General features: G+C 44.2%; 1 long non-coding RNA gene across 1 annotated transcript; it reads left to right on the plus strand.

Annotated features, from left to right (window-relative positions):
* The first annotated feature begins 1004 nt into the window (after positions 1-1004).
* On the plus strand, positions 1005-24146 carry LOC138725471 (uncharacterized). The gene is made up of 3 exons (XR_011338242.1): positions 1005-1110; positions 14557-14708; positions 23894-24146. It is a non-coding gene; the product is annotated as an uncharacterized lncRNA (long non-coding RNA).
* Positions 24147-26340: the final 2194 nt, after the last annotated feature.

A 26340-nucleotide genomic window follows, 5' to 3' on the forward strand; every position in this document is an offset into this window, starting at 1 on the left:
CTAAAATAGCAAGAACTCAGTGAAGTGGCTTAGCCCTGCAAAGCACCCTGAACCCCTGCAGCTGTTCATGCTCCAAGAACTGCAAAGGCTTCTCCCTTCATCTCCATCAAAGCGCCCAGTGCCACAGGGTCAGGCCAGCAGAGTGGCGTGTTCGTGAGTATGTGACGATATCCATCTGCGCTTGCTCTAGCTGCTGCACTGGTCAGATTAAAAGTGAGCACTTCTTTGTCCCATTATTTTTAAATGCTTCAAATCTTTTGTACAAAAAGAAAATAATTTTCTCCTGAGCTTCTACAAAACGATGCTAAATGAGGCAATTACATTCAAACTGAGTTGAATATTCAGTTATTCCTTGTTTGTTTCAGTTTTTATCCTTCCCTGTTCCAATTCCCTCTTCTGGAAGGCAGAGGGCAAAACAAAGATTAAAAATGAGTAAAAAAAAAAACCCTTCTCTTTTACTGCATACAGCTTGAATCCAGCCACCGTAGCTTTGAATTCACTTTCAAATAACAGAAGCTTTGGAGAATAGTTCAGAAGGAGGGAGAGAGGAAGGCTGGAAGAAATGTTTTACTACATGTTGACAGTGAATAGTCTTTTATTTATTTCAATTTACTGGTTTCCCTCAGCCTAGCTACACAGAATCCCTCTGAAGGTATCACTCCTGCATGCTCCACTGGTTGTTCCGTACAGGTCCCCCGCTGTCCCCCCCGGTGGGTGTGCACACCAGCATGCATCACACCCAGCTTTTCAGGGCTTTCCTTCGGCTGTCCTAGACCTTGCATTTTGCTGCTATCTCTGACAGAACCCGGTTAATTGGGTATTTACCGAGCTGGATTCTGTTGTGGATGCAGATTATTAACCTTTATGTCACCTAGAAGATATTACACCTGGTAAAGTTAATGTTTCGAGACTGGGAGGTTAATGTGTCAGTGCTCAGCCCTCCCTAATTGGCAGCAGTGGTTTTTGTGTGACTCTGCTGTGAGCCCCGCTTTAATTAGAAAGGGCTCACAGATGCATCACATCAACAGCGTAAGTTTATCTGCCTCCTTCCTTCTCCTCCTTTATCTGCCCTCTCTGATGCATCTCTTCCTCGCTGTCCCTGGACCTCGGGTAAGCCTTGCTGTTACAGAGCCAGTCTCAGGGACTCGGGGAGGATGTGATGCTGGCAGCATTTCTGGTATCAAACTGCTTGTGATCTTCTGAGCCTGGACCCAGTCTAAGGCAGTGGTTGATGATGAAATCTGGAGAGCCCCAAGCTGAGAAAGTTGTGTATCCAGGAATATGCTTAGCAGATCTTAACTCTTCACCAAGTTTGCTCTGCTCCTGAAGCCTCAGGTGATCCTTACAGTGCCTCTGAGCTTGCTGCATGAAGTAGTTGTTAGGGCTTGAAAGGATTGGTTTTGATTTTGTATTCTGTTGTTCCTGTGCTTGCAACCAGAGTGTGCCCTAGGATATGTGCTCACCGGCACAGGGATCACGCAGACAGCAATCTGGTAGACAGGAGTGGAGAATATTGGAAGGATGAAACATGTAACCTTTGTAAAATTGTAACCTTTTTTACTACAAACCTTGTTTGAAGAGCCTTGAAGGGAAGATGAACAGATCCCATGTCGTTCACAGCAGGGCAAAAGTAAGTATTTATCCCCGTCTCTGTTCCCCATCACTCCTGTGACGAGTACAGGCCAGGCAGGAGCACGGATTTGTGCCTTGCAAGACCAGAAACTGCTTGTCTTCAGAGAGCTTGTGTCCTGGCTGACCCTGAGCAGCCAGGGACCATCCTGTCTCCTCCCTGCAAATCCGTAGAGGCTTCGTTAGCAGGAGAAAGGGGTTGCTCCACAAGAGGCAGCTGCCTGCTAATCCACAGCTTTTCTGTTTGTACCTCCTGCTGTCTGTCTCTCAGCTCTGGAGGGATGGATCCTGCCTCATGGCTCATATGAGGTAATGAGATCGCACAGGTACTTTCAGCAGACCGAGAGCCTGAAGGTTTTTTCTTTCAAATCTTGCTTTTAAACAGCAGGTGTGTTAATGATAGCCAAGTGCTGAATTGTGTTTCCTGTGCCTTGGATGGGGAGACAAAGGGCTTAGGCACATCTGCGTTTTGCAGATACCTAGAGGCCTTCAAAATGCCGCCGTGGTACCTGCCCTTTTGTTATTGTGGTGCTATTGGCCATTACTGCCTCTGTAAGCCTTCTAAATTCCTCCTCCCTCACTGCTCCCAAGCTGCCCTGCTGCTTTCTGTATGGCAAATGGCATTTTATATCATGCAAGTAGCAGGGAGTTGTGGACATGAGGCTCAGTAAATACAGGCGTGCGGTGCAAAACGGCTTTTGTACAGGGCAGAGGAAAGCGCTCAGCACGTTCCCAAACGATGCTGTTGTCTGTGAGCCGTGCTGCAGCAACACCTCCAGTCCCTGACACTGAACGAGGCTTAACCGAGACAAGTGCTCTGCAAACTTTGCCAGCAGAAGTGCCTGACAAAAAAAAAGAACAAGATGCAGACTGATAAATGAGGGATAGAGGGGGAAATGACTAATCTTTTCAGCCTGCTTGGAAAGAGATGCTGCATATCAAGACCAGCTTTGGTTTTATGAGTCAACTTTCAGCAGCACAAGGAAGAATTTTGGTCCCCAGCAGGTGTCTCCTCTATAATGTGGTGGATTTGGGCTCCTTTGTGACATGACCTAAAAGGAGGTTGTGGAGAGGAGGGTGCTGGGCTCTTCTCCCAAGTGACAGAGGACAGGACAAGAGGGAATGGCCTCAAGCTCCGCCAGGGGAGGTTCAGGCTGAACATTAGGAAAAAAATTTTTCACAGAAAGGGTCATTGGGCACTGGAACAGGCTGCCCAGGGAGGGGGTTGAGTCACCTTCCCTGGAAGCGTTTAAGGGATGGGTGGACAAGACGCTGAAGGACATGGTTTAGTGTTTGATAGGAATGGTTGGACTCGATGATCCGGTGGGTCTCTTCCAACCTGGTGATTCTATGGCACTTGTCCTTTCACATAAACAACCTTTGAGTTGTGCAGGCAAGGTGAAAAACCAGACTACTAAATACAAATAGTCAGAATACCGTCCATTAGGAAGAAACGTCATTTCTTCATAATTATGAATTTTTGTGAGAATAGCTCCATTCCAGTGGCATTTAATACAAATGACATCTGATAAGCTTGCAGTGTCTTGTTGAAATTGGATCCCTATGAGGTTTTTTTTGGGAAACTGTAGCTTCAATTCTATTAGCATATAAAATAAGTTAGAGTATTTGGACTTTTATCAAAATGAAATGTTTTGATTGCCTTCAATCTTTTCTGCTTAACGTTACAGTTTTGTGGAAACTTTAAAATCCAATATTTTGCCCTATTTCAAAAATACAAGTGCATATAGACCTTCTGGAGTATCTCACAGATGCTTCTTGCCACTCCAGAGCACACCGGTGCCCACATTTAGTGCATCACCAGCCTGGTGGTTACCCGAGACATGGGAGCAAGCACAGCTGCTCTGAGGGAAATGCAAGAGCATGCTATGACCCAACAGCAGTCCATGCTAGACAGCGTGAGGTTAAGTCTCATCCCCAAACAAGTAAAGGATTATCCATCACTCAGTTTCCTTTTTCCATTGATTCAGTCTTTGAGAGAAGAACTAATGTATTTAAAAATCAAAGCAAATGGTGCATTTTCCCTGTTAGTCTGAGGCCAACATTCATTTTAAAACTGGCTTTGTGTCTGCTTCTTTGAAAATTTGTGTCTCCCTGCTGGTGCTCCCGACAGGGTCTGGGAAGGAGCTGCCAGCACTGCCCTGCCAGTGCGATGCTCGCTCTCTTACTGGGAGCACCAAATTCAGGGGCAGAGCTTGCTCAAGTCCTGCTGCCTCTGTTCATGGGTGGGAGGAACACAGCACTGGCTGCAAGAGACATCATGGCTACAGGCAGTATTTTAAGGAATATGGAGGTCCCAGTAAGAAGATCCCTATTTTAGAGGTGAAAAATCCATGAAGGTGAAGGGCAGCTGGAGAAATCTGGTAGCTTCACTGGCCTCGTAGGTAAGGGGGAAAAAGCTGAATATGGGCTTGAGGAGGACAAAGTGCAGATCAGGGGGATTTGTTCCCTGTATGAAGTCCACAGGGCTTTCTGGCTGTCATGAACATTAGCCGAGCACATTGACCTTGTTGGCTGCCACATCAGTTTTCAGTAGAGCCATTCCTCCACCTTTCAGGCTGTTTTGTCCATTAGTCACCTCCCTGGCCTTAAATAGAAGGAATTTCAGGTTTTGATTAAAAGCCTGGAGCCTAGGGTGGTGATGATGCTCAGCAGAGGTCCCATTTTCACCTTTGGGAGATGGCCAGAAAGAATAAAACCAGCCTCAATATACAGCAAGTTAAGAAAATCTCTGCTGAGAGGAGAGAGAAAAGGGGACAGAGACTTTCATCTTATTCTCAGATAGACTCAGTATGGCAGTGAGGAGTAAACTTGCCCCTCACACTACAGGATGGTCTGTGCAACATGAACAGGAGCCTTCAGGCAGCTCCCAGTGCCTGCTCATCACAGGAATGCACTTTGCAGCTGAAGATGAGGTTAGAGGGGACTCTCTTTGCCCTAGCATCATGTCTAATCTGCAGGTCATAAAGCCTGGTGTGCAGAGTTTTTCAAGAGCCATTAGTTTACGGGCTTGTTAACAGAAAGGATTCTGCCACCTTTCAGGGTCTTATTCTCATTGAACCAGAGATACCTCACTCTAATTTTGATGGCAGAGAAGAATCAGGTTAGTAACATTTAGGATCGTCTTTTCAGCAAATATTATTTAAGCTGCTTCCTTTTTTATCTCCTTCCTTTCCCTGCTCTTTTGTTGCCATCACTGGAATTAGCTACCTGGTATTATTGTAGTTATATTTAAAACTTATCATTGCTCGGGCTGAGGCTTTAGAAACAATTACGGCAGCAGCCTTTTGGGGGCCACACTCAGGAGAAGGTGAATGTATCTGTAAATATGCATATGTATTTGGTTTGGTATGTGTATCTCAAATGGGAATGCAACAGTATTTAAAAGCCAGGAGAGACAAAACAAGTTAGAATTTTAGAGTACTGTTGGAGCACAGCAGACCATGTGATAGTGGAAATGTGAAACAATAAAAAGGTGCATCAGTTAATTAGAATTTTAGTTAATGTACTGCTACAATCAAAACTTTCCTACTGGCAATGCTGCCTTCCAGCGTGAGTGGAGTAATTGTTAGAGATATCTGAAAAGGACAGATGTGTTGTGTGGGTCAGGGATAAAGCTACCTTTTTGAGCAAGAGCAGGAAAAAATATCCAGAGGGAAGTCATCAGCAGTACTTGTACCTTCTAGAAGGGCTGGAGTTTGTAGGTAGCTCTTGATCCACACTACACGTGCTGATGCTGCTTCTGCTGAAGAAGCCTTTTGATGGTCAAAACTCGGAGACAGCCTGGCCTGGCATCATTCACCTTTTCTCTTTTCTCTTTCAGTTTTCTAGTTAAGTGCAAACAAAGCCAGAATGCACCACAAAGAAAAGTTTTGGGTTATTTCTGGGGAAAAGTTTAAGAGCCTACTGCCTGCTTTCATTCATCACCCCTCTCATATGAGAGAGAGAACAAAGACCTTGCTGATTTCAGTAAGACGTTTCTCTTAAAAGGTGACAACCTTTCCAGGAGCCAGTGTTTTGATTGGGCATTCTTAAGAGCTAATGCACTGATATCTAGGACCTTTCCTTTCTTTAGAGAAGTGAAAATGAGTTTTTGCCTTCTAGAAGCTCAGTATAACTAAACAACTATTGACTTCCTTGCTACAAGGTATCTGCTTTTTCAAGATGCATTGAAGGTGACAGGTATTCCTCTAGTCCCAGGCAGTGCAGCATTAACTGTGTCTGTGCGCTGCCTCTACTTCAGGATGCTTCTCCCGATGTCCAAATCAACATGAAGGAATAAAGAGATGCTGCAGCTACACACACTGGAGAATCAGGTCAAAAATAAATGCTTTCAAGAGCAGAGTAAATGACTTCACTCCCTGACACACCAGTAACTCATCAATATCTTCCTCTCCGTGATAACCCTGAGAAAAACAAGAGAATTGGAGAGTAAGAGAGGTTATTTAAACAAGTATGCCAAGTGGCTTTCAAAAGTAGTTTATTATAGATCTGCTGGGATTTTTTTTTGATTCTCTCTGGAGGTGGTCTGTGCTGATACCTTCTGGAATTTTAGACGTCCTGCTGGTAGGTTTGGCTTCTTAGGATACCTTGGGGTCCCTTTGGTCTCCAGTTTGGGCACCAGGGACAAAATAATCACTGATGATGCACCTCATAAGCAGAACAAGATGACAAGACCCCTCACCCCCGTGAAGATGCTTCCTGCCTTAAAAACATGGAGGGCTCAGCCCAGCAGAGGTCACGTCCCCGGCTCACAGCTCTGGGCAGGAGGGCAGGAGAGCACTGCTCCGCAGTAGCAAACAAGTTCCTCTATAGCTTAAGCAACTTCATTTTTTTCCTTTCTCGTTTAAAGGGTCCAGGTTCAAACACTGCTGTGAGCCTAGACAGGTGGCCATTTCATAGTTACAGTAAATAATTTACATGACAAATTCAGACCTGTCTCTTGGTCCTGTATTATTCATGAATGAACAGGCTTGGTTTTTATGACTGTGCTCCTTATTCAAACAGGGTCCATGATGTATCTCAGTCCTTAAGTTTGTTTCAATTGCATCTGGCTCTTTGCCAGCCTTTCGTTGCTATTTTCTGTTTTGCAAAATGTATTACCTAGATCGTATTACTTCAATTCACATCCTGAGGGACTGAAACTTTTATACGCAGAAAAGATTTCTGCATGGCTGTATAAGCCCCTTTGTAGTGAAGCTTCACTCAAATGTGCGTTTCTGAGCATATTCCTTTGCACAATTGTTCTCTCAAACAAAAATATCATTTGTATGAGCATTCATGGCAAAGGTCAGAAATATCTCCAAGGAAAATGCGCAAGTATCATTTATACAAATCTTCACAACCCCTACACCATTGTTGGTTCATTTTGGCTCACACAGGTCTCCCCTATGGGATCTATGAATGTGAGAATTTGGCTCCCCAGTGACCTCTGGGCTGCCTGTTATCTTTGAGCATCTCTAAATCCCATTTGTTTTGTTGGAGGTGGTGAGGGCAAAGCTGCAGTTTTGCAGCTGCTTGCTGTATTGCTGAGGTGTAGGGCTTCTTGAGCAGACATAAGCCCTGTGACTCAGGCACCATGTGCTGAGAAAACAGGACTTGCTTCTTGGTCCTTTATACACTTCCTCTTGCCCTTATTTCCTTAGGCCTTCACTCTTCACCTGAATCATAAAACCATTAAGGTTGGAAAAGACCTCTAAGTTCATCCAAGTCCAACAGTCAGCCCAACACCACTATGCCTACTAAGCCGTGTCCCGAAGAGCCACATCTACATCTGTAAAATGGAAATGATAATGCTGCCTTCTTCCTTAGGCACCATTTCCTTGTTCTATCAACTCACCCTGCAGATGGTAATGAGCCACAGATCTAGTGTCATCTTTATGCCTACTCATACAAATGAACCCTCATCCCACCAGTGATAAATAAACATGCAGTATCTACATGATACCAGGCAACTGAGAGAGCACTGAAATATGAATCCATCCTTTTGTATTAATTTATATATTGCTGAAATATCTTGTATAAGGGGATAATTGACCCTAGTGTTCATATGAGCAATTTGCTTATACACAGCTGATTTGCTCCCTTTGTACTTGATTGAATAATTGATGGTGCTTACTGTTTTCATTCATTCCCTGATATGGAAATATGTATAAAAATAATTTATATCTGCTACAACCCTGACACAAAGTCCATGTAAATTAGTGAGAAATTAAAGATAATATCTATTTCTTCTTCTGTGATTATCTGGTTGCAGTATTTAAAAGTTGAAATCCAAGCGGGAAAACTGATGGAGCGTGTTGTAAATGCCCTCTATGTCTTAAAAAAAATGGATCAATTTGCTACTAAAATCCCTTTGGATGAAAAGGGTATTGGTTATTTATAAACAACTGGTATTCCTCTAGCTATCATTACTCAAAACTGCAGGGAGGGGAAAGGGAAAGACTTTATTGTCCTTGCATCTCTTTCTGTATTCAGGGAGGCTCCAATTTATCAGATCTCTGTTTTTAATACAAAATTCCTCTAAAAGCCAGAGGATATACCAAGCCCTCTCAAGAGGTGACGAGACTGCTGATCTAATTAGGAAAGGATTCAGAGTATTGCAGCCTCCTCAGATGACTTCACTGGAAGGTGTGGGTGCAGAGATGCTTTTGAAATTCAATATGCACATCCTTTATGTGTATCTGGTCCACAGACCTCCAAGGAAGCCCCAGGACTCTGCAGAAAGTGGTGGCATCAGCACAGAACTGGGGGAATTTGTTGTTTCTGAAGATAGTTTCAGCTTTCATGTGAGACCAAAGGAAATGCCTTGATCATTTACAATCATAAGACACATTTCTATAAATAAATTAGCAGCCAAAGGAGGGCTACGGAGAATCTCCATCCTTTATTGCGTGTGAGGGGAAATACAGTGACAAAGGATGAGGAAAAAACTGAGGTGCTTAATATCTTCTTCACTTCTCTCTTCAATAGTAATAACAGTTGTTCTCAAGGTGCCCAGACCCCTGAGCTGTAAGACAGGGACAGGGAGCAGAATAAACCCTCCATAATCCAAGAGGAAATGGTTAGTGACCTACACCATTTAGACATGCACAAGTCTATGGGGCTGGATGGGATCTACCCAAGGGTACTGAGGGAGCTGGCAGCAGTGCTCACCAAGCCTCTCTCCAACATTTATCTGCCATCCTGGCTAAACGTTGAGGTTCAGTTGACTGAAGCTTTACGAATGTGATGCCCATCTACAAGCAGAGCCAGAAGGAGGATCTGTGGTACAAGAGGCCTGGCAGCCTGATCTTGGTGCTGGGGAACCTTATGAAGTAGATCATCATTCTTTTGGACTGTGAAGGGTGGAAAGCATGATGCAAGTTGGGACCAAAGGGCATCAGTGGAGAATTGGGTCTGGAGCAAGGCTGAGGTGCATTAATAATGTTGCTTTGGGATTCTGGATTTGAATAAATGCAGCAAAGAGTTTTGATTCAAAATGAACAAAGCCCTATAGTGCTTCAGGACCTGAGGAGTAAGGCAACCCAAGCACTGTCAGACCAGAAAGCGTGGATGATAGCAGGAACAGCCAGAGGGCACATGTTAGGAGTGAAATACATCTGCAGGCTGTGGCAAGTGGAAGATTTTGCACAGAACTTTATATATTCCAGCCTGTGCTATTTTTCCCTTCATCAACAGCATCCAAGCAGTAAAGTCAGCAGGCACTTGTGTTTGCTCAAGGCCAAATACAGTTCCGCTGTCATCACTGGAAGGAAGGACTACCTGCTGAATTCATACCTAAATGCATACCTACTTAACTACTGAAATTGTGGGAAAGTTGAGTCCTTTCCATGCTCCTGTGGATTCAGCATAGGATATCAAAATCCAACGCTATCTGCAAGTACCTTGTGCTTTCTGCTGTTGCTTTGCTAACTAGATTAGGTTCCCGTGCTACCTTATTCATTTTGCACTCATTAAAGCTAAATTTAGAAATGAAGGCAACTCTTCTCTCCTCTGGGACAGGTAGTAGGGGGAGTCCTTGTTGCAACAAACCATGAGGAGGCAGAAATAGCATCTAGGTTTTCTCCCCTTTGAGATGGAAATGTGCACGGCTCTGCTGAGACAGAGAAGGAAACTTGCTCACAATTTCCTTCTGCATAGGACACTCATTGGATGCTGGGTCTAAAGAAATCTGTGCAAATAGTAGTTGACAGCATGCAGAAGAAATATTCTCCAGGCCAAATCACAGGCATGAAGCAGTAGGAAAAGATGTTATTTGTACTGGCCAGGTCTAGAAGAGTGGTAGCTTGCTGCTGAGTTTAGACCTTGGGCTTATCTCCAGTGTTACCCTGGCAGATGGGCGGTAGCTCCCAGGTTCAGCTAAAGAGACTAATGCAAAGAAGTTTCTACCTCTCATTGACCTTTATAATAATGTCAGCTTTTTATGGAAAAATAATAGTGGCGTAAAATCTGCTTTCAGAATCTTAAGAGTAAGGATTAGCAGGCAAGAGGCCCAAACAGAGCTGAGCTCAGGGTGCACTGATGCTCCTCAACATTCAAACACACTGGGTTTGTGTCCCTTCAGCTCTGCCTTTGCAGAAGATTTGAGAGACCAAATGCCATCATGATAGTGGGGAACCTCAGAAGGATCTCAGAAAATTGAGTGAATAAGTAAATCTGAGCTTCAGTGTAACTGCCTGTAATGAATCTAGGGGAAAATAAACTAAGCCATCTCTACTGAGCTTGGAAAGGGCACAGTCGGATTTGCTCTTGATAGTTCTCCAACATCATTAGTTCAATGCGCAGTGGTAGACAAAATAAAAGCTTACAAAATACTGGGCATCACCAGGAAAGCTTGAGAACAAGACATTTTGTCACTTTGCCTCCATGTGAGATGTTAGGATGTTCCCACACTGGGGGTGGCAAACCCGTGGATGGGGGTATGGACTCCAAGAGAGCCAAGCCTGGGTGTGATGCCATTGTTTAGAGCATCCCCAGAGGCTCTGGCCAGTAGAAATCAACTGTCACAAGTTGTTAAACCTCAGAAGGTGGAAGAAGGTTGTCAAATGCAAGCTCTGTGTCTGCATCTGTATGAGATCCCAGAGGCCTGGTGGGAAACGTGGCTCCTTTTCCAAAGGCACAGGCTGAGAGCCAGACCCTCTGCCACCATGGAGGCCCGTGCGATACAGCTGTGCCGTGCAGAATTGCAGGTGACATCTTTTAGGAGCAAAATGACATGTTTGACCACCACGGGGGAAAAAAATAGCGAGGATATGTGTCAGCACTTGATTAATAAAGTATTTCCCTGTGGTGAGATCTGTGCACAGCTTTCTGCCAGGGACCCTAGCAATGCCAAGAATGAGGCATGGGATCAGCACCTTTTCCAGAGCTGTGAAATAAAAATCCAGCAAACAGTCAGAGCCAGCTTCACTGATCTCCAAGGGAAATCGCACTTATCAGCACAGCTTGTTAGCCAGCAAAACTTAGAGCAAAGATCATTTGAGGTATAGTATCTTAAGCCCAGTTTTAATTATTTCCAGTTTATTTCATGGCTGGGATGAGGAGGGGAGTGTAGACACTCTTGTTCAGCTTCTAGGTTAGCCTGAAGGTTCACGCTTTGCCTGATATGTAGCATCAGATTCAAGTTGAAGGCAGCAGCTGGCACCTCCTGAGCCTTGTGCCCACTCTCTGTGGGAGGCTCTGTCCCTCCAGGCAAGGAGAGCAGATCAGCTTCCAGCACATCACATCTTTTGGCCACATGTGCTTGATTCACTGATCACAGTATCAGTTCACCTTCACCATGAGGCTGGAAAATTCTCTGGCTTAGGAGCTGGATCACAATGGGATGGGAATCTCTGGCTTAGTACTTGACAGCTGGAGAAGTAGCAGCTTCCAACCATCTGGTTTTGATTTGCTGCTGTAAGTTGCCCAGAGACTTTCAGCAGACTGAAGTTTTCTCATTGTGTGATGAACTTCCTCCTGGTTCGTTTACACCTGGTTGTCACTGGCCTCCAAGACGGGCTGTGAGCACCAATGCAGTTCCTTTGGGGAAAAAAAAAAACCTGCTTTGACTTCCAATCAAAGGTAGTGAATTTGTTTCTAGAAAATAGAGCTACAAACTCAGGTTATGCCACAAAACCACTGTGCAATGTCTGTATTAAGCTGGGGTGTGGGGCGTTATGTCAAAAGAAGATGATATTTGTCACTCACCTGTCTGAGTGCTGGGAAATGTTCTTCATGTTTTGAGTGGTTGATTTTCATCCTGGCCTCACTTCTTACTCAGGTGAATTCTGATACCAAGCCTGCTGAGCTTAGTAGAAAAATATTTCCTTTTCAGCTACGTAGGTCTGTAGCAAAAAAAAAAGCAAACTGTGGGCAAAGTTGCCTAACAGGCAAATATAGGAATGTGTTTGTAGTAGTCTATGCCCTCAATTGAGCATGTATAGCAAGAAAGAGTAATCTAAAACATCATGTCTTTAACTGCCCATCTACCTGACAGGCACCTAGATAGGCACATTAGAAACCTGATGGATAAAATGGATGAGGCAGAAGCAGCAGGCTGCTAAATTACGTAAAGTGGAGGCACAAATTGCAGGCAGAAAAAAAGGAAGGACCGCTTAAAAAAAATTATAGCTTAAGTATCCATTTCTAGACCAGTACCTGTGATGCTTGCAAACAGATACAACATTTGAGCCCAAAAAAGATGAACTATTTATTTAGCATGAAGATTGCCCCCAGCAACTGCGAATCGAAGGTTATCTAATGCCTTTGCCATTGGCTGTAAGCATCTGGACAGTTAGCATATGCAAGGGAATTACTCACAGATAAGTATCCAGTAATTTATATAGAGCATTCCAGATAGAAACCTCTCCCATATCAATTTCTGCCTGCTCTATAAACTGCTCCCATTTATCAAGCCGGATAAATTCACAGCGGGGCAATGAGGGTGTGCTGAGATCTGTGTATACTTTATCAGTTAATATTCACTGAGGTCCCTTTGACATGACTGAAGTAAATCTTTCTCTTCTTTTCTTTGGTTATGACCAGTCTATAATCTTCCAGGCTAAACACCATTCCCATGAATGAAGGGTTATACTGAGATATAGAGGGGGAAAAATGATACGTAGAGAGAATGCATTTCATCTCACTTTTGAGGTAATGAGACAGTTTAGCATGACATGTCATTTAAAGCCAGGCTTTTCTTTTCAATAGATTCAGTATCCCTGAAGAAGTGACTGACAGATCAGTGTATGACATGTATTTCTCCCAGGACAAATATTTGAGGTTGACACAACTAGAGAGGCAGCAGAGTTACGGTGATCTTCAGAAAGACAAAGGGGCGAATCTTTCTCCATCAGGTAAATAACACAGATCTGAAGCTAAATAAAGCAAATTAAGCTTAAAGTGTGAAGTCCAGCATCCACTAAATCAGGAGGAATCTACGATACCTGAGTCCCTTAGCTGCAACCTGGCTGAGGTTTCCTGCCCAGCGACGTGCCCTGATCAGAACCCCAGGCTCTTCATCCTTTCCAAGGGCTTTGCCTGCAGCCTGCTGCCATTTGCCACAAAATTCCTACTCCATGCTCCACGTGCTGTGGCTACCATGGGAATCTCAGCCAAGGGAGTGTTTGAGGTTTGCTTTGGCTGGGAGAATGTACTAAGGCTAGGAGTCTAGCAAGGATTGCGTGGATCCCAGCAGCTTTGTTTTGTGTAGGCTGCCAGCAGCCCACTCCAAGCTGTCCAAAACCAATGTGCAGCTGTTTACTCAAACCAGACAGATGCTTCGCTCCTTTTGAGTGTGAGTGAGGACTTCAGAATGCCTCACAAATAGAGATAGCCCCTTTTTTGTATTACAAAGGTGTGTCACCATGATCCCAAACATGAGAGATGGTGCCACGTACTTGGACAGAGGCCACACATGGCTCCTGGAAAAAAAAAAAAATAAAAAGAAGAGGAGGCACATAATGAGTCCTGGCACGTGTGTACTCAAGGCCATCTGTTAATGTGATCTGTTGCCAATTTGTAGAGCTAGGAACCAGTCTCTGCAGGTCACAGATGCCGAGATGAGACGGGCTTAGAAAAGGCACTTGCAGAATGTGCTAATGGCCACTGTTTATCAGAAAAATTTTCCTAGCAATGAATGCGATCAAAGGACTGCACTGCTATTTGGTGTGTGGGACCACATCAGCTGATACTAATGGAGCGTTCCTGCCATTTCCTGATATCTCTGCTCCTGCGGCGAGACCAGAAAGTTATAATCTTTTGTAAACACAATGAGAAGTGAACTTCTAACCAACCTGCTCTTTAAGTTATTTCAGTATTTTTCCTGTGCTGCATGACTAGATTCTCCATTGGGCGAGGCTGGAGAGGATGTATACCCCAGCATCCTTAGGAGCAAGAACAATGAAGCTTACAGGATGGAATAAGAGTCATTTTCACCTGTGGCAAACACAAAAGCCACCCTGACCTATTCATTGGCCGTGTCTGGAGTCTTGCTTGCAGGCCACCCTCAGAGCAGGAGCTTTCCTTCCCCTGCAAATCTCAAAGTACTGAACCTAACCTCAGGAGATTGGCAAATAAGGAGGAATGGGTCAAGGTTACAGCTACCAGATAGCTTAAAAAGGGCCCTAAGCAAATCAGATTTATTTCCTAATCAGTGCCTGGTAATGTCATCACCGTACATTTGCATAAGCAGGATGTTTTATGCATTGTTTTTCTTTGAGCAGGTATCTCCTCATTTGTGTGCGCTTGCTGATGTGCTCTCTTAACCTGCCACAGGCTTCCCCAAAGCTAGTGTCTGTGAATGCTTCTCAGATAATAATTAGGACTATTCACTCTCTCCACATCCCTTTTCCAACAAAGACTTGAAAAATGCAACCTGATTTTTATATGTTTTTTTCAGTTATATCTCTTTTCTTCCTTGTTCAGGTACTGGCTGCATTGAGGGCGGGTGCCTTTTATCAGAAGACAAGGAGTCGTCTTCTCCTTAGGAAATGTTTATGTGCCTTCCACAACACCAAATTGAGAAAATAGATTACCTTCCAGAAAGCCATCTGTTTCAGCATGATGCGAACACTCAGGTTAGTTCTTGCATTTTATAAGACATTTGAATCCTCCTGTGATTTCTCCCTTTCACCTGTCTGCCTGTCATAAAAATTATTCTGAAGGCTCAGTGCACCCATTCAGACATGTCAGTGCCTGAATTTCAAATTTTGTTTTAGCATAGCATTATTTAAAAAAAACAAACCGCACCTCAGAAAAACCCCTTCCTATATGGTTTAAGATGGATGAGCACAGACTAATGGGATGAGAAAATGAGAAGAGATGGGAACTCGAGAATATTTTATTATTATTATTAGATAGTAAATCAACATGTTCAGTCTCTAAACCACAAATTATGAGAAGAAATTGGTTTCAATAGACAAATCTGTAGGCTTCCAATGAAAAATTGAAATTTTGGGAAGGTGGCCAATATAGTGAATAGGATATTTTTTGCTGAGAACACAAAGGATTTTTTCAGAGGAGGGTTCCAAACTGCTCCCGTATCTTCCTTGGGTACACCCTATTAGCTGCAAAGCTACAGGTTTTTTCTTGGAAAAAGTTATTATTGAGGAATGTGGAGATTCTCCATACCCCAGAGTGATTCTTCTTCTGGTTCACTTTGAGCCTTGGAAAGTTCATTTACTGCAATTATATTTTCTTCAATTTGCTCATCCTCCTCTACTCATGTCAGAGCTGCTTACTCTCCCCTTACAGTCCAAGTGGCTGTAAAATGGACTAATGCCAAAAAAGCACTCATTGTATATCAAAAATATCCAATAAATAGCTTTCACAGCTTTGACACAATATATTTTCTGCAGCCAAAGACTGTGTGTTTAAAGAGCAGATACTGAAAATAGAGTTGTCACAAAGCACGTAGAAATAGCTATTAATTTCAACATGTTGCTTTATTTTTTTGAGTCATTAGTTGATGCAGGGGATATGATAATGGGACACAAAACTTTTCCCCTCTGGATCATGGGTTACACTGTGAACCAGAGAATTAGTGACTAAAGTAATTAACATCCTCTATCTGTTCAGTAGCGTAACTGAAATAGGATTAAGCTTGTCCATCTGACTCCAAACAGACTAGTGTCTCCATTACTAAAGCCACCAGCACAATTAGCGCTAATGGACATCTCCTTCTGAAGAGATACGGCATGTGCACAGCAATTTTCTCAGTAGAAAAGTTACTTAATTGGTAAATTTTCCTCCTGAAATCTAATTGGGTTGCTTTTCACTGCAAAAAAAAAAGGCTCCATGTAACACTCTGTAGAGCTATGAGGATGTGAGGAATAATGTCGTGTGGTGAGGGGAGGCGTGGAGAGGTTTTGTGATCCCAGGGATGGCCTGTCCTTCCAGGAGAGCTGGACTGTGTCCTACCCCCACTGTACAACCCTGGGCAAGATGGAGGTTGTAGAGAGGAGGGTGCTGGCCTCTTCTCCCAAGTGACAGGGGACAGGACAAGAGGGAATGGCCTCAAGCTCCGCCAGGGGAGGTTCAGACTTGATATAAGGAAAAAATTCTTCACTGAAAGGGTCATTAGGCTGCCCAGGGAGGTGGTTGACTCGCCTTCCCTGGAGGTGTTTAAGGTACTGAGGGGCATGGTTTAGTGTTTGATAGGAATGGTTGGACTCGATGATCCGGTGGGTCTCTTCCAACCTGGTGATTCTATGATAATGGGGCTGTTCCCCTTTATAGCTTTGCTCTCCTCATATCAGACCAGCAGTTATTTGCAACTGAGATCTTTATGCCCTGCACACCCTTGCTCCCAACAGGAGATGTTTGCAGTTCACCTTCCTCCTGCCCAATTCAGCAGTGACCACCTATCAGGGCCATTATTTTCATCTCTATTTGAACGATTTCTCTCCTTTCCTTCCTCATTTTTTTAAAAAAGAAATGTCAGTGAAATCAGCACTTTTAAAAATAAAAAAAAATAAAAAGCAAAACAGATGAACTGAAGCATCTGAGCAGAAGTGCCAGGACTGTTATTTTTAGCAGGGTCTCCTGTGGCTCAGAGCCTCAGCGAGTGGGAGGTCCTGGAAGGTGACCCACTCAATCCCAGGAGTGGGCACAGGCTGCTAGTGGTTCGGCAGGGAGAATGACCACCAGTCAGACAACAGGATTTTACTTTGCCTCAGATAAAAAACCCGTCTTACCTTTGCAGCCCTCTCAGCCAGGGAGATGCAGCACTTCAGTTAAACCATACTGAGCAGTGCCTGCATTATTATCTATTTTACAGGCAGAAGAACCAAGATGTAGGGAGATTAATTGACTTCCTCAGATGAGGTGAGACCAAAGAGAAACCCCAGAAGCGTAATTGCCTGTGCTAACTCTAATTGCCAGCACATAAATTTACATCTGGGAGAGGCATCTGGAGGAGTGGGAAATGTAGAGGCTTCCCCAGAACAAAGCAAGAAGCCATGACTGAGGGTATCAGCGAGGTAGGAATCACACTATAAGCCTCAGTAGCCTTGTTCTGGGACTGCCTGATGTTCTGAGTATTGTTTCAGGTATAAGAATAGCAAAACCCAGATATTTTTAAACCAAGAAGAAAAAGCTGCAAGCTGAGCAGCCAGCCCCATCCCAAACCCTCACTCTTCAGGCTGGAGGAACTGCTGCATCACTTCTGCCCCTCCGGAGCAGCTACAGAGCCACGTCAGAGTTAATCTTTTGACTTAAGTGTTTTGCCACCTCCCAGGTAAAAGAGAGGAGGTTTTGCTACACTGGCAGGATCCCGCTGAGCCAAAAGCAGCATAAAACCCCACTTGCCTTGTAAACACGGCACAGCAGAAGCCGGGCATCCTTGTGAGAGTGTCATCAGACCTGCAGCAGCCCCGCTGCCCACCCAGCCCTTTGTGCAGTGGAGGTTTTAATGCTGCCTGGGCAGGAGAAGGAGCTTTTGTCACTATTATTACGCAGAGCCAATCACTGCGCTGCCGAGCATCTCTTCGGGCTGTAAACATGTCTTGTAACCAATGGGATATTGAAGCTTACACTTTCACTTAGCAGAAGCTTTGTTCTCCATTGCTGAATTGAGGTAGAAAGAACGAGAGAGGTTTTCTCTTCCCATTCATTCGGCAGAGGAGGTGAAAGTGAACACAGGTCCCTTGTCCACAGCAATACAAAGTGACTAACGGTTGCCCCTTCATAGTCCTGTGGAGAGCTGAAGTCACTGGGAGTTTCACAGGGGTTTGTCTCTATCTGAAATCTGGAGGTTTACTGTGCAAAATGGATATTGCAAGAGCTCTGCTGCTGTTGCTGCAGGGACTGTGAAACTGCAGGAGTGTTGGTTTTCATCATATGGTATTATAATGAATACATAAATCGATAGGAATTAAGGCAGATATTTTATTGATTGACATCCCAAGGCAAATGCTACCTTCATTGCCAGAAGAAAAACATATTTCAGCACATACCCCAGTAATCACAGGCCCATAATTGGGTAGCGTTAATATATGACATGGGTGATCATGGCACTGCCTGCTCCCATGGTCCAGCTCCACACGCATCAATACAAAGCCTCCAAGATGATATTTCGCTATCTGAGTGCAGCAGCCGGAAGCCCTCTATGAAGCTCCTCAGGAACTTTCCCAGAGGCCAAAACATTTCCATATGTGGTTGATCACAGTTATTCAGTATAAGATTTTTCAGGGAAACTTGCTCTTCCCTTTCAACCTTGCAAACTATTGCCCTTTTCCCCTTTGCCAGCAGTCCCCCTTCCTTTCACCACTGCCATGAAGGACTTCGTCCTCATTCCCTTCAGCTTGCCTTTCCACTTGTTTCACGGTTCATGATTTCCAATCATCATTCAATTTGGACAATTCTCTTCTGACCAGAGGTGGAGCAACAGAAGAACATGCAGGTGTTGTCTGAGAGACAACTCCAACAGCTCCTTGTGAAAATACACTGTCCTTCTCCACTACACAAAGACCCATAAGAAAGCCATAGTCCCTTCATCATGTTGAAGAAGAGAAGTAGGGTAGAGGTTTTAATTATTTTTTGATGGACATGTTTTGTTTCTGATTTACTTCTATAGCCTGGTGATTCAAAGATTTTTTTGTAATTTCTTGTGTTGTGGCCCCATGGCTGTGTACTTGAGAACGGTTCTTACTTGGGGTACACAAAAGTTGTCATCTGCGGTCCCACAGCAACTCACAAATGTATTGCAAAGACTTTGTATTTAATGAAGGTGCAAGCAAAGAACAGGTGTAACCCACACACCAGTGAAAATCTGTTCTCCCTGTCCATCTTCTCTCCTATATGGGGTAACACAAGCTCGTCTGCTCCTGGCCATATTTTGGTCTACTGTCCCAGATCAAGTCAGATGTTCTGCTTCCTTTCCCATTTCAGCAATAAAATTTTAGAATAAATGTCTGCAGCGCCTAACCCTGTGTAATTCTCTTAGCTGGTTCTTGCTCAAACCCACAGTGAGGAATGAAAAAAAAAAAAGAAAAAAATATTTCATAAGTTTAACACCAAGTTTGATGTGCTCCAGCAGCAAACCCCACCTTGCAAGTTAATTCCAGTCTCCATCCAGGGTATTATTTCAAGTTTTGGTTGAACAACTCTAGCTGACTCCACCTCTGCAACTGAGACTGACTTCTTAGCACCTCTTAAATTATTCTGGAACAAATTATCAAGTTATTCATGATATCCTTATATCTGAACACCTATCAGGTTGTAAAAAGGTATTCTGAGAGGGTTCACAAGCTCTATTGGAATAGAGCAAGGTAGTAAAAAGAAGAAAAAAAAAAGTTAAACACCAACTACCAGCGCAAAGCTGTAGCTAAGAGCACAAATATGAGCCATGAATGAATAAGGACAGAGATTGTAAGTAATGCGGATGTGTTACATCTAAATGCAATGCCAGTGAGATCAGTTTTGGTATTTTCTTCAGTCTGAGCATCTAAAACTTAAAGAAAGTGGAAAAATTGGAGAGAGTTCCAGGAATGATTTAAGATCTCAAAAACCTGCTTTATTCTGAAAGGCTAAAGCCCTAATCTATTCAGCTTATCCACCAGAATGCAAAGAGCCTTCTCAGTCACCGTCTGCAGCTTCCCACTTGGGCTAGAGATTGCTCACATTTACGGCTCTTTAATCTTCTCACAGTGGGAACTGATCCTGGATACACTCAGACTAGCAATATGGTATACTTCAGCAATGCAGGTAAACAAGCCTTTCAACAGCTGACTTACAGATGTGATGAAGTCTCTGTCACTTGAGATCTTTAAATCAAGACTTAACATTTCTTTAGAGGCTATGCCGCTGCACACACAGGTCTTCCGGGCATGCCTGCAGTGTAGATACTGCTAGAAGAGGTTCTGTGGTCTGGTTAATGAATGTTGTCTAAATAAATTAGCACAGTCATTGCTTCAGGCCTTAAAAATCTATTAATACTTTCAATATCTAATTTTTGAAATAATCAGGCCTTCTTCTTACAAACCACAAGCCTGAAACTGTGGTCAGAGTATGAGTTAATTATGCTTGCGAACAGCTCTGGATTGTACAACTGAGAAATCTGAGGCAACAAAAACTTAATTGGCTTTTCCAAGGGCATCCAGCAAACCACTGCCAAAGCCAGGCCCTGAACCCAGGGGAGCTGGGGCTTCCTCCCTGCATTTGCTGCTTCTCGCACTTCCAGCTGCTAATAAAGCCAATACCATGGGGTAAGAAGTGCTCCTGAAGGGCATGGTTTTGACTCAGCATTATCTGGTGTGGAGGAGAATATCTCCCCAGGGACAGTCCATCAATGGTAATTGATGAGCCTGGCTCCTGACACAGATGTGCTCCACCCCTGAACTCCTGTTCTGACAAACAGCCTTTTATTTGTTTGGAGAAGAGAGGGTCATGTTCTGGCCCCTTGTGCCTCAATTTTAGCAGCTGAATGAACCTGCCATCTCATTCTGCTTCTTTTTGACCATATAACCCGTTGCGTTTAAGATTGTTCTATTCATTTCCCAATGCACTCACTCATCAAAAGTTAAACAGCCTTTGTTTTATCTATTGAAGAAGGCAGTAATTAGTTCCCCCATGCTGACTCTAAGTGAGATTCAGGACAGGGCAAGGTAACCTTGTCCCCAAAACTGCTGGCACAAACACCCCCATTGCTACGTACAGCTCCAAAATGATAGACCACCTTGGAGAAAGAGATTTCTTTCCACTGTACAAGCAATTGAGTGAGCATCCCCAGGGTTCCCAGCTAAACATCTGCGCTGAATAAAAGCTGGGGGGAAAAGCTGCAAGGTTGGCAAGGATCACTGCAGCCCAAGCAGGTGCCCGGGGACTGCTTTGTGGAAGGACAGTGCTGGGAGCTCGACTAGCAAGCGTTGCCTCTGCCTGGCAAATCCAGCAGAGGAGAAAATGTCATAGAACTGGCCTATCAAAATGACAAAGCTGAAAAAGCTTCCATGAAAAAGCTTCCATGAAGCCAGAGCAGAACAGAAACTCAAGCTGTTGACAAAGTGCTTGAAGGAGCCTGCTAGGATCAGAGCCTATGAGCATGCTGAAACCTGGGGAGGGAAAAACACTGGTCCCATCCCACTGCACTTCTCCTGGTCTGGTCAGGAAAGTCGCTCACATATATTTGAGGGGTTTGTTTCTTTCAGGCTGATTATTAAATTCCCAAGCAAAAGCCACACATTTGCTCCTCTGACCACTGTGGAGACCATTCCTCCTCAGCTTACCACCAACCTCGCTGCTGAGAGTGTAATTTTGCCAGTGCACCTACACTGTTCCCCAGCACGCTGCCACGCACCCACTTGAAATGGTCACTTGTTGATATTTTATATATTCCAAATAGATTTGTCATTAGTACCTTCCTGTTTAGCCATCATTTACCCAACACAGGTAGCTCTACCTCACCCGCCACCATAAATCACTTTGTCCAGATCTGAATATTTTTCACTCCCCAGTTTACCAATATCTTCTGAGACTGGACTTTATCCATATTTTAGTCTCCACTACAGCCTCTGAGGATTACTTTGAAATTATTAGGGAAAAATAAAAATGGGAAAAATAAAAATAGGGGGAAAAAAACCCAAAACCCCTTGTGGCTGTTGCGAAGCCCCTAGTTTCAATTAATTCCTTAGGATTATGAAAACCTTTGAAACTAAACCCTCAAAGACCTCCTCTTGAGAGAAGGAAAAGGGAGCTCACTGTGGCATCTCTGACCCAGAAGCTCTGATTTGATTCTTTAGGATCCTTGAGCAATGCACAGATTCAGGTCCTCAAAAAATTTAGATGCTTAAAAGTCCACTGAATCCTAAAGTAAAAGGAAGAGCCTACTTGCTTTTAAGGATTATGGCTTCAGGGTCTCTGTGCATCACCCACCCAGCTCAGAGCTGTAACCAACCTTGCACTGATTTGAGATTAAGCAGTTTCCAAAAGGTTAACTAAACCAATAAGCTCTCCAGGGAGTCGCCATCTCTTGGTGGCAGGATGGGGTCCCATGAGGAAAGAGGACATCATTCAGGCACAAAGAACTGAGGTAAGAGGTGAAATGTCCCAATGTGTGTTAAGCTGGACAATGCAATGTTCCCTTCTGGCTTTAAGCACTACTTCTCTGTGAATCTGTAAAATGGAGCTATCCCTTCCCATAGAGCTATTCAAAGAATAAAGATTACCGGGCAGTAGATGCTAAAGTAATCAGGACTTCTCTAGATATGTGAGATAGTTAGATTGACTGTGCCCTTGCGAAAGCAGCAGAATCATTTTGTGCAGGACTGGTGATAAATTGAATGAGAAGGCTCATGCAGCCCATCTATTAACAGCTGGCCTCTGCAAAGGCTGCAGCAAACAAATGCTGCAAATGAAGTCATGAGATGATCTCTTTTCACAGAAAAAAGAACTTCTCTCTTTCCCTTTTTCCCTTCTTTTGTACTGAGGTCCATCGAAAAGCAGATGTACTGGCAGCTTTTCTAAAGCAGCTGTTTTTCAGAAACACTAGCTCACTCACCTGTTGGCTCATCAGCTTATTGGAACTGGGGTTAAATCTAGGAGATGGAAAACAAAAAAACAACCAGAAAGTACTCTGAATATACACTAGGACAAATGAGGAGCATCAGATGGCAAAACAGACGACATCCGATGTCAGCTCTCCCCTCCATACTCTTTCTGAGCCAGCCAATTCCCCCCAAACAACAAAAATACATGCTATTTTTGTCTTCCTGATTAGGTTGTTTCACTAAATCCCACTTCACAGACAGACCCAGATCGCTTTAATTAGCTTTGGCACATTGACAACAAGAGGGAAGAAAACACCACAGGACAGTGCTGTCCGGACACACATCGCCAAGCAGTGACAAAAATAAACCATTTTGCTACATAACGGCTAAGTGCTCCATGACTGCCTGCTTTTATCCCTGTAAGCCTTCTACCTAGCTGCTGAAATTAGTCTGACCAATCCATCACTTAACTGAACAAAATCTATTTTTCACCTCTTACTAGTAAAATGTCCTCAGCCCAGCAAAATCAGTGGCCATTTGGAATTGGTTTTTCTTTGATATTTTTTGTTTTTTCCTCTTCACAGTCTCTCCCTGGTTCCTACATCCCATAGTATATTTTATCTCCTGCTTGTTCAGGGCAATCTGGTCATTGCTAGGCAACATGTCATCATAAATATTTCATCTGCAGAGGAGTGTTCAGAGCTGCGGCCAAAAATCTTTATCTGGAGCTGCTTCCCCAGTCCTTTTTGCTCAGGGGTGCACATGTGCAGCAGCGCACACTGGCTCTGGGCATCACACTGCAAAGGGATGACCAGGGCTAAAGCAAGCCAGGAGCACCTCTAGGAAGGAGCGTGGGCTTCTCACCCAGCATTATACCCAACTCAGTGCACAGGAGTTGTTGCAGGCTGCCCTTCAGTCGCAGCAGCTGGAGAAAGCTGGTGTACCCTCCCCTGTGCCATGTCAGGGGGGAGAGGGAGGTGGAGGGCTGGGCTAGATCTTGGCCCTCAGAAGCAGGTTTTAACAATTCAATAATTTTGTGCATGTGTATGCATAGTGGGGAAAACTGGGGTGGGAAACAGAGGATGAGTGCTTGTAAATCAGCACGGTGTTCCTGACCTCACTGTGAGAACTAAGCATCTTGCAACGAAGGAAAACATAAACCCAAAAGTGACTGTGCAGTGCTATAGGCATGTTCATCATTACTTGCAGGACCTCCAGAGCCTTCTATCCCAAAATAGCCATATCTTCATAAATTTTGTTCCCTCTCTCCTTCTCCTCAGAGAAGAATCCTACCTGGAAGTTATCATCTGAGAAACACCAGCAACTGAAGCTCTGGACCCGACTGAGCAGCTCTTGCTGGAAGGTTGCATCATTTTATCAGTAGAGCCTTAACTGTGGAGAGACTTCTTGTGCAGTTGTCTGTCACACTGTCATTTTGTCATGGTTACCTTATCTAAAATGAACCTTGCCTGCCTGTCTTTCCATGGCTCTATGGCTCGTTATTGCTGCTGTAAAAACTACTGAATTAGTATTAGGAGCCTAGCATTAAAGTAGGATCACTTTACTTGATGGGCTGCCTTTTTTCTCCACTGTGCCTGCAAAATTGGGGTCCAGAATCCCTGGTGACCCCCAGAGAGTTTGTGTTGGCTGGTCCCTGCTTAGAGGCTGTCCGTGCCCATGGTACTACAAGAAAGCAGACACGTGGTTACTTCTTTACGGCAGACATCACCAACACGTGCTAAAGAAGGTGCACTAAGAGAGTGTTTTGGGTTGCAAAGGACAGCCTGGGGGTAAGAATTGCAGCATCTTGGAAGACACATCAATAAGATGCAGCTGTTTGCAGTTACTGCTGATTTTTGTAATCACCAAAGGGATCAACCTTAGGTCCCACTGAGGTTAGGACTCAGGCTACTGTAGGACCCAGTGCCTTACACAGAAATATCCTTCCTACTGTATGTAAAGCAAAGCGTTGCTGCCCTAAAAAGCAACCTATCTGTTCATTCACACTGGTAACTTATCCAGCACTCCTTTAACTCATGATCTGGAAAAAAGTCATGGCACCCTGGAAGATCAGCCCTACTTCAGAGGAAGATGAGCACCTCCCTCCCCCGTTTCCAGACAAGACCTGGTGTGATCAGCCAGGATGTTTCCTCCAGGCTGCTCTGCAGTAAAGCCGCTATTCAGCCTCCCTGCAGGACAAGCTACACCTTCAAGGCACCAGCTTGCCTAAGATTTTCTCAATGCATGGAAGAGCAGCGAGAACTTGTAAGATTAATAGAGTACTCTTCTATCTAGACTCCTTGTTGAACCAAATACGACCTCAAAACAAATGCCCTACAGCCACTGTCTAATGCTCACGCCTCGATGTTAACAGCAGTAAAGACAAGGGCAGGGAGGTGTGTTGAATTTATCTCTTTTCTTTCTTCTTGCCCTATGAGATGAACTTGTGGCTGTTTATGTAGATCTGCTGGTGCAGAATTTTGCCTACCAGAAGGGCAAACTCAGCACTTGGTACATGCTGCCTCCCATGGGAGTAGGAAAACAATTACTGAGGCAACAGCACTGTACCTCTGATTGGGGTGCTTTCATCACATCTGCCTGTGATCATCAATCAAGATTTTTATTTCTTTGCAAGTCAAGAAGTAGGTGAAGTTGGAAGAACTCCTCTGGAGATAGTGTTAGCTGAAAGAAGCAAGCAAGGTATGAATATATTTCTAAGTATGTGGGAAGCATAACGATTTGTGATCAAAACCTCAGTGTTTTGTAGCTCTGTGATTTTTTTATTTTAAATGCTTTAAGGGAATTTTATTGCCAGATGAAGGTGCCCAATACTTCGGCATATAGAAGGGGTCTTACGCAAAGACACATTTTCATTAAGTGGAAGTTGTAGACACGGGGGATTGATACTTTACCAGTATCTCCTAAGCTCTCAGGGAGAATACCAGTGCAGTGATACCTACTCTTTGTCCCTGGATAAATAGCACCAGCTGATCTCAGTCTAGCTAAGAAGAGCCAGCTCGTTAGTGAGAGTATTTCACCCTTGTCCACAGGAGATCAAGATCTTGAAATGGCAGCACCACAGTGAACATAAGGAGATAGCTGAGGCTGCCCCAAGACATGACTCACTTATGCTACAGAAAAAAACATCTCCAAGTGTGGGCTTTTGATGTGGCCAGAAAATGCTGGCTGGACCACCTGGGACCCATATAGCACTAGGCAGGCTTGCAGGGCTCTTGCAGGCTGCTGAGGAGGTGGCTGTGCAGGCAGAAACCACAAGGGACATGCTGCTTGCTCTGCTAAGCTTTGCCCCTGAATTTGACGATGTTAACAACTAAAGTTGTAAGTGTGTACTTCTGGTCCATTGTTAACCCCGCCAGTCTCCCTCCTCACCTTCCTGAGGCAGGCAAGGAGTGCAACAAGATGTGTCAAGATGGCACAGCCCAATGTGGCTCTTCTTTGTAGTCTTTTGTCTTTACAGTTTCAGTGATGAGCAAAGGGGTTGTTAGGCCTCACCACCATGTGCTTAATATTAAGCAAAGGTGTGTCTCCATGGTGCAAAGTTGCATGAGAAAGCAAAGTAGTCCTGTGAGTGACAAACAATGTATGTTAACTTCCAGGGAGTTCCACGTGCATGCAGCTCAAATGCCAATAGTGCAGTTGCTGCCTGAATCAGAGCTGGCTGATGCTACTCAGCAGAGCACTGAATTATGCTGCATGGACACAGCCA

This window comes from Phaenicophaeus curvirostris, chromosome 12 (assembly GCF_032191515.1).
Source record: "Phaenicophaeus curvirostris isolate KB17595 chromosome 12, BPBGC_Pcur_1.0, whole genome shotgun sequence".
Classification (NCBI taxonomy): Eukaryota; Metazoa; Chordata; class Aves; order Cuculiformes; family Cuculidae; genus Phaenicophaeus; species Phaenicophaeus curvirostris.